Here is a 9,463-nt window from a genome sequence, read left to right as displayed (position 1 = left end):
TTGTTCTGACCACTTGATGGCGGTAGATACCAAACAAAGACAAATTATCAGATGGAATCATTTTCACATCTTGTGCCTTCTTGTTTGTTTTCAGCAATGCTGTGAAAGTATACATCAATGCTATCCAGGTGCTCCTTGGGTTTTGTTAGTACCCCTGGCTGTATGTTGTGTGTAAATATAAAATAATAAACCCTTTGTGGTCTCTGACAGAGTCGTATAAAAAGATACGGCTGGTCTCAGATCATGGCTCTCTCACTATCACTTCACGTTTGTACGTGCTGACGTATGGTAAAGGGGCGGGGACATGCCATTGGCGCTACTTTCACATCAACTTACTTTCTTTCACTGGTTGAATGTTTGGCAAGTGGCATTAATTCTAGTTCAACGCGCACCGGTGTGTTTTGAGAGGCCTTTACGTTAATGCAGTGAATAATTTGAAGAGGTTAAGGATTTCGAGCCACTAAATACCTCTAAGGGCGCTAAAGGTCACGTTCAAAAGCACTCAAGTTCAGTGTATAAGACGGCTTTGTCTGGTTGCTTCAAGATTGAACAGACAAACTGTAGATAGGTAAGTGCAAATGTATGTGCCCGTCTTTGATAGCTTTTTCTTTGTTAGCTGTTTTCAATGAGAAATGGTCCAAGTACGATGTGGTGAACTTAATTAAAATACATTTAACGAATCCGTTAACTGATGTGTCGTATCTGATGTGCACCTGTCGATGATAACCCACGGATGTTTGGCACCAGTCAAGTGTGAAGCTAGCAGCTGTTAGCCATCTTATTTTCGTTTCTAATTCCGTTGATCTTCTAGTTTATACTGCACAGTAGCTCGTGAATTGTGTAACTATTTGAAATTATCCATGTTTAAAAAATAAATATCTTTCATTTCAAAGGCAAATGGTAATCTGATGGAAACTTTTGGAGACTGTAGAGATAATGTGTTAGTTTGATAAATGGACCAGATAATTTCACACCAACGGATATCAGATTTACATTGACCCCAGTTGAGTATTGGCTGTCTGGTTAATTACTCCTATTTATTTGATTGATTTGATTGATTGGTCGGATAATGGATTAACTTGTCTCTCAGCTATATCTACCACTACATGGACATTAAAGTCATAGTGGTAGAATAATGCTAAAGATAAATGCATTATTTTATTCTCTCAGCTCAGTCCCCTCTTACGTTTCTAACAGAGACAGTTGCTGCATTCATCCTAGAAGTAGCCACGTGTCATTTGAGTACTCGCCGATTGTGTTGTCACATTTTCCCTGTTCCCTTCTCTGGTGTGTGGTGTGGCACTAGCAGCATGGAGTTTATCGTGAACACGACTATGATGACCCCTCCTGACAACCAGTCAGGTTGACATGAACGTACTGCAGTTTTTAGAACTTATTTTCCACTGGCGTCTTCTCCTAAAATAGCTAAATGGCATTTAGGAGGCGTTTATAGCCTAGAGTGTCAAGAGGGATATAATGGGAAAATATGCAATGTGTGGAGGAAATGCAACTTACCACAGGGTTAGTTTTGTTACACAAGGGGAACTGTCCCGTAAGGGAAGTGTCTGGGAGGTTGACCGATGACCAGATGCTCGTGCAGCAGCTGGTAGGCTCAGCTTGCTGGGTAACATTGGGAAGCTTGTTATAATGTTGGCAATGACGTGCGAGGCGAATTGATATTGGTGGTTGACTTTAAATACCGTACGTTTTAAATTCTATCGGCATGACTGATCCTCAACGAGACAAGACAGTATTATTTACTGCGCCCGACACAATGGAACTTGGATCAGTCGTTGTCTGGTGGTGTAATCGTCGCGGTGGATAAAGCACATCTGATCTATGATGCTTTTGAACAGTGTGACAGTAGACTCCGGTGGGATTTTTAGCTGTATAATAAATATTCAAGCAATGGAAAGCACCGCTATAACGTTAAACAGAAGCACTCATGTCTGATGTAGCATGTCGATAAGGGTTTCGAAAGGTCTTTTTTGTCTTGCTAGTAATGATGATCAGGGTTGCGGTGTGTATATAGCAGCCCGTGCGCAGCCCTGATAAAGCCCTGGGGAGGGGCCACGGCGATGTCAGTGTCCTACAGTAACCTCCGGATGCTGACACCATCTCCACGCAACCAGAGCACCAATGGAGAGCTGGCTGTCTTGTCATGTGTACGTGGGGTGCATTGGCGTGTATTTTACGTCTAACATCGTAATTGGTAGATGCCATCATCTGTCCACAGTGGAAATACTCGTTTGACTTCATCAACTATTCTAGTGAACAAACGTGAGAGGCGTTTCACTATGTTTTTTTTGCGGCCAGTGCGTGTCGCGTGATGAGTAATATAGGGGGAAAAGATGCATGCATGCACCCTGCACAGCTTAAAACATAGTAATAGAGCAGTAGTGTGTTAGGTAAGAGTACCCCATCTGACAGGCACCCAAAATGTCAACACTAATGCAGCCACTCATTTTTTTTCAACCCTATAATATTATCTCTGAAAAGACTAAAAAAAAACATTCACCATATTTTTCAAGTGTCATTCATGACATAGTAGGTTAGGTTTGGACAAGATATTGGCCATTTGAAAATACAGCTTTTTTATATTGCATGTTTAATATTTGAATATCTCATAATCCGTACTCTGATCATTATCACTGGTGTTCCATGTGTAATTTGTGAAGCCAAAAAAGAGCAAACATCAAAACCATCTCTTTGTGACTTAAATTGGCTGACAATCAAGGATGAATGTATAGTGTCCCACCCTCTGAATTAAAACTTTCTTAGTCACTTCCCCCCTTAATGTTGGTGCCAGAATACAAATGCAGTTCTAGGGTTCTACCTTGGACTAAAAAGGCACACCAAGTTTTAGACGATTACTCTTATACTATAGATTAGATTCTTTATTGTCATAATGTGATTATAATGGTTAATAGAAATGGTGTTCTGTACCTTTAAGATTACAGCCGAGTTCAGCCAGTGCCCATGACAATAACTGGCAGTTAGAAAGTAAGCTACATGAAAGTAAGCTGTGTCTGCTTGTGTCTCCTATGAATCTTTATAATATAATGATCCTTGCTGATATATCCTTGTGTGGACATTGGCATTATTTACATGGTGTCAGAAGTCGTGACGGACAACTCGTTTCCATCGAACAATGGCCAAGTTTAACCCACCGGAGAACTTTAAGTTTGATCGTCCGAATGAATGGGCAGATTGGCGTCAGTGTTTCCAACGTTATCGGACGGCTACAAAACTCTTCAGAGAAGATGGAGATGTGCAGGTCAGTTCGCTGATATACGCTATGGGCTCTGAGGCTGAAAACATTTTCAAGTCGTTCACTTTCGAGGACATGGGCGAAGAGGATAACTTTGATATCGTATTAGGAAAATACGAGTACTTCTTCCCCAAGCGGAATGTGATTCAAGAGCGCGCTTGCTTTTACCAAGGCTGAGAAGGCTGAAATGTTTATCAGGGCGCTGTACGAAATGTCGGAATACTGTGACTTTGGGGTTCATAAAGAGGAGCACATCAGAGACCGTATCGTGGTGGGGATACTGGACAAGGAACTGTCTCGTAGGCTACAGCTTGAGTCGAAGCTAACACTTGCCGACACTGTACAAACTGTTCGCCAGTCTGAGGAGGTGGCATTGCAGGTGCACCAGCAGCAGGGCGAAGGCAGAGTAGCAGTGGAAGAAGTGCGCGGGAAAGCGACGACAAAAGGTAAACATCAAAGATGGCAGCCCCCACGAAAAGAAAACGGACAGACAAATGATCCGAAATGCGGCCAATGTGGCAAAATGAGACATGGCAACCCCGATATGTGCCCAGCAAAGAACTCGACATGTAACAACTGTGGGAAAAGGGGCCATTGGGAGAGAAAATGCCGTAATAAAGCAGTGAGGGAAGTCACCGAGGGGGCAGAGGAGTCGCCGTACTTTCTAGGAGCGGTGACCAACGCAAGAACATCTGATGAATTGTGGACTGTGCAGTTGAAAATTGGGGCTACACCAGTTAAATTCAAGATCGACACTGGGGCTGACACAAACGTCATGGGAGTGGAAACATTCAGCAGGCTAGTTCCCCAGAGACAACTAGAGCCCTCCAACATCACACTGTACAGCCCTGGCGGTCAGCTGGACTGTCTGGGGAAATTCACCACCAACATCCAGTACAAAGGCAAGCCCTACTCGTTCCCAGTGTATGTCATCCGAGGCCAGACAGCAAACAACCTGCTCAGCAGAGACACAGCAACCACAATGGGACTGGTGAAGCGCATTGAGGAGGTTCACGGGGCGTTTGGTGAGCATGGGACTCTCAATACTGAGCCAGTCAAGATCCAGCTCAGGGAGAACGCTCAGCCATACGCCGTGCACGCTGCCCGCCGAGTTCCCTTACCCCTCATGGCCAAAGTTCAGGAGGAACTAAAGCGCATGGAGGAGAACGACATCATCGAGGCGGTGACCGAGCCAACAGACTGGTGCGCGCCCATGGTGCCTGTCCCGAGAAAGAACGGCAAGGTGCGTATCTGTGTGGACTTAAAGCGCTTGAATGAAGCTGTGAGGAGAGAGAGATACATCCTTCCTACTGCAGAGGAGATAACAGCAAAGCTCAGCGGTGCAACAACATTCACATCGCTCGACGCAGCCTCCGGATTCTGGCAGATCCCTCTGCACCCTGAAAGCAGCAAGTTGACCACCTTCCTCACACCATTCGGGAGGTACGCTTTCAAAAGGCTCCCGTTTGGCATCACCAGCGCTCCTGAGATCTTCCAGCGCAAGATGGCGGAGACTCTACAAGACCTCGACGGCGTGGCGCTGTTCATGGACGATGTGTTGGTGTACGGGCAGACAGCGGAACAGCACGACCAGCGCCTCAACAAAGTGCTCGAGCGGATCGAGTCGGCCGGCCTCAAGCTCAACAAGGAGAAGTGCAAGTTCAGGCAGAACACTCTTCAGTTCCTGGGCCAGGTCATCGACGAGTCAGGGGTGAGACCAGACCCTGACAAGGTAAAAGCCATCAGAGAGCTACCAGCACCACACAACATCGAAGAGCTGAGACGAGTGCTGGGTATGTTCAACTACCTAGGGAAATTCATTCCCAACCTCTCCACAATAGGCCAGCCACTGTACGCACTGCTGAAGTCCAAGTCAGCCTGGGTATGGGACCATGCCCAGCAGGAGGCATTTCGCACGATCAAAGAGTGCCTCTCCACATCTCCAGTGCTGAAGTTCTATGACGTGAACAGACCAACTGCCGTCTCAGCTGATGCCAGCAGCTATGGCATTGGCGGTGTACTGCTTCAGCTCCACGACAACGACTGGAAACCAGTGGCGTACTGTTCTAGGAGACTCACCGATGCGGAGACCAGGTACGCACAAATAGAAAAAGAGTGCCTGGCGAGTGTGTGGGCGTGTGAGAGATTCGAAAAGTACCTGTATGGTCTGGAGGACTTTAAGCTTGTGACAGACCACAAACCCCTCGTTCCCCTCATGAACAAGAAAGATCTGGACAATGTGCCTATACGGTGTCAAAGACTGCTCATGAGGCTCATGCGATTCAAACCAACAGCTGAATACGCACCAGGAAAGACACTGACTGTGGCTGACACACTGTCACGCAGTCCACTACCGTGCCAGCAGGAGGAGAGTGACACTCACAACGAGGTGGCATGCTACATAGCCGCCATCGTGGAGACCATGCCGGCTACACCAACGAGGCTGGAGGCCATCAGAGTAGCCACGGCGGCCGACCCCAATCTACAGCTGGTGTTGCGGTACATCAGAGCAGGGTGGCCAGAGTACATTGGGAATGTACCAACAGCAGTACGTGAGTACTTTCCATTCAAAAACGAACTGTCTGAATTCAATGGCATTGTCACCAGGGGCAGCAGAATGGTGATTCCAGACACGCTGAGAGAGGACACACTGGACCGCATTCACCATGGGCACCAGGGACTGACCAAATGCAGAGAGCGCGCCCAGGCGGCTGTATGGTGGCCCGGCATCTCAGGTGAAATCACGCGGAAAGTCCAGTCATGCCAGGTATGCCCTGAGTTGAAACCCTCACAGCGCAAAGAGCCTCTGATCTCAACTCCACTACCCGACCGACCCTGGAAGAGAATCGCCATCGACCTGTGTGAGTACAAGAGACAAACTTACCTTGTTGTTTCAGACTACTTCTCGAGATTCCTGGAAATCCTCCACCTAACAACAACAACTGCTTCACAAGTCATCACAAAGCTGAAGGCAGTCTTCGCTAGATTCGGCATCGTCGACGAGTTGGTGAGTGACAACGGTCCGCAGTTTTCCTGCCAAGAGTTCAAAGACTTTGCTAGAGACTTTGATTTCACACACACCACATCTAGCCCTTACAATCCCCAAGGCAATGGACATGCCGAGCGGGGAGTTCAGATCGCAAAGAGGATACTCGCCCAAAAAGATCCTCTACTCGCCCTCATGTGTTACCGGTCCACACCTTGCACCACCACCGGTGTGAGCCCAGCAGAGCTGCTGATGGGCCGCAAAATCAAAACAACCCTGCCAACACTGGAGGCGAATCTTCAGCCACAATGGCCTGACCTTGTGGCAGTCAGAGACAAAGACACGAGTGAGAAGCAAAAACAAGCCTTCTACTTCAACCGGCGACACGGCGCGAGACACTTGCCATCACTGCAACCTGGTGATCCCGTCCTTGTGCGGCTGGACCACCAGAAATCATGGCAAACACCTGCTGTGATCACCGGAGAGAGCATCACGCCGCGCTCCTACATCATCACAACGCAGCGCGGTGAGAGAGTGAGACGCAATCGGCGTCATCTTCAGCACGTCCCTGCAGCAGCAGCAGCAGTCCCCGGCGTCATCCCCGAGTGCCAGCCAGGCGGTTCCAGTCATCCGCCTGATCCAGCACCAACCACCGACACCCCTTTGCCAACCAGCGGTGTCGTACCACCTGACAGGCCAGTCAGACCTTTCTACACGCGGTCTGGCAGACTCAGCAAACCTGTTGAGAAACTGAACCTGTGAAGGAACTAAAAAAATAAAATGTTCATTGTGAAATCCATGTTGATATTACCTTGTTTACTCACCTTTCTTTCTTTCAGAGATTGGGAATGGACTGTGGGGATCTACCAAAAAAAAAAAAAAAGCACTATCCTTTGATTGCACTTCTTGAATGCATATTAAGAATTGTCTAGTAATACTGTGTTGTTATGAATGCACTATTGTGAATATGGTAGAAATATTGTTGTGCCTTGCTTACATGAGAGTATCTACACTTAAAAGGGGGGGATGTGATATAATATGTTGTTTACCTATAAGGGAATTTTAAATCTTAAAAGGGGAGATGTCATAATGTGATTATAATAGTAAACAGTAATGGTGTTCTGTACCTTTAAGAGGTTATGGCCAGTGCGCGAGTACAGCCAGTGCGCATGTCAATAACTGGCAGTTAGAAAGTTAAGCTACAAGAAGTAAGCTGTATCTGTTTGTGTTCCCTCTGAAATCTTTTATAATATAATAATCCTTTGAGGAATCCTTGTGTGGACATTTGGATTATTTACACTTTATTGTCCCATAGGGCAGTGTTTCCCAACCAGGGGTACGTACGTGTACCACTAGGGGTACGCGAGCACACCTCAGGGGTACTTGGGAAAATGTAATAATAACAAATATATGGAGTGTAGCCACATGGGGATAGAGGAACAGATATAGAGCACGAGTGAGAGGGGTACTCATCATGTGACAAAATTGCTTAGGGGGTACGCAGGACAAAAAAGTTTGGGATACACTGCCATAGGGATATTTGTTTTCACATCATTCAGTCAGTTCCATCAGGTTCAGGATTCGTTAGATCTTTGTAGTACATGTGTAGACACCATTTTCACACATGCACATAATCATCCTCAGACATTCATATACAATACATATACAGGTCAATACATATGGGGTCAGCCGTGGCCTAGTGGTTAGAGAGTTGGTCTTTCAATCTAGGGGTTGCCGGTTCGAATCCCCCCTGACCTCTACCTGCACCTCCATCCATGGCTGAAGTGCCCTTGAGCAAGGCACCTAACCCCACATTGCTCCAGGGACTGTAACCAATACCCTGAAAAATAATAGTTGTAAGTCGCTTTGAACAAATGAAAGCGTCAGCTAAGTGAAATGTAATGTAAGCAAGGCACCCAAAGTAGCGTCCCTATGCACAACAACTGTCCAGGTGCTGGTGATGTGCAGTAAAAGTAATCCAAGTAAACGGAGGATGAATCACAGCACATTGGTATTCTGGTAGTTTATTTGGTGAACCCTAATAAGCTACCAGAATACCAGTGTGCGGTGACTCATCCTTCCTTTATACGCACAAGTTTGTATTAAAATCTGTGTTTGTAGGGCCCCAAAGTGCCTGATTTCACGTGAAATTACCCATTAGGGAACTAAAGCTTGTTTGCTGTACAGCGTGTCCAGCCGAGGATAAATCCATTGTAAATCTAAGAGCACAACATGATACTCTGGTATGGTGGTGCCGCGTGAGTTATGTTCATGCCAAAAGACCCCCGTGCCGTCTCACCTGTACCGATACTATAGCCTTTGCTCAACCCGCCCAGACTGAGACCAAACATTACACCGTAATGTGCTCTTTGTACTTAAACAGGTCGGCTGCCAAGTTAAATGTGAATGTGGCAAGACGACCTGTACTGTGTGCTCATTGTGTCACGTTCAGAGTGACTTTAGATTGATGAGTGTCATGCCATGCCATACCTTCCCTCTCCCTGTACTGTGCAGCAGCTCTGAACTTTCATAACCTCGAAGGTGGCAATCAGTTTTTATCATTTAATATGACGTCTGTAAGTTATTCCCACCAGGCATTGGACTGACAAATGCATCCTGAATACAGTCAAAGCTTTGCACATGACACTTTCTTTCTACCCCTCAGTCATATACAGAGACACACACACACACCATTTTATTTATTTATTCGTTCACCTTTGAGTAGCAAAAAAACCCAAAACAATTTTACTCTTCTATTCTACCATAACGAGATTCAATAAAATAAACCTTGAATATGTGTTGCACCAAACAAGCTGTGGTTGGCATGGAAACTGAGCAGGCTCCTGAGTCTTGAGTATCGGTTGGGATTTAGTTTTGGGTTGGGTGCGCAGTGCGCACATCCAAAAACACTTTTTGCTGGTGCCAGACAAAAGTGTCAAGACAGTTGAAGGAGGTAGGTCTGCACACTGCAGTGCCAATAAGCTCCAAAAAATAAACTTAATTATTTAAAAAGCAATGTTTCGATCACCCTGGATCTTCCGTTGCCTTTTAAATAATAAAGTTTTTTTTTTTTTAGCTTATTTGCAGTGTGCAGAGTGCAGACCTACCACTAGGCGAGTACATCTATGCAAAAAAAAGACCTAACCCCAAAAAAATTGATACAAAAGGTTTTTCAACTGATTGTGTTACCTCTAAGTGTCCTTAAT

General features: G+C 46.0%; 1 protein-coding gene across 1 annotated transcript in view; it reads left to right on the top strand.

Annotated features, from left to right (window-relative positions):
- The first annotated feature begins 331 nt into the window (after positions 1–331).
- Positions 332–9,463, top strand: part of LOC134450753 (long-chain-fatty-acid--CoA ligase ACSBG2-like) — a 37,571-nt gene continuing 28,439 nt past the window's right edge. The window contains exon 1 of the mRNA XM_063200720.1: positions 332–568. The gene's annotated coding sequence lies outside the window, so the exon portion shown is untranslated. The remainder of the gene's footprint in view (positions 569–9,463) is intronic.

The sequence above is a fragment of the Engraulis encrasicolus genome, chromosome 6 (assembly GCF_034702125.1).
Source record: "Engraulis encrasicolus isolate BLACKSEA-1 chromosome 6, IST_EnEncr_1.0, whole genome shotgun sequence".
Classification (NCBI taxonomy): Eukaryota; Metazoa; Chordata; class Actinopteri; order Clupeiformes; family Engraulidae; genus Engraulis; species Engraulis encrasicolus.
The sequence above is the reverse complement of the archived record's forward strand: the minus strand, read 5'-3'. Positions and strand labels throughout refer to the sequence as shown.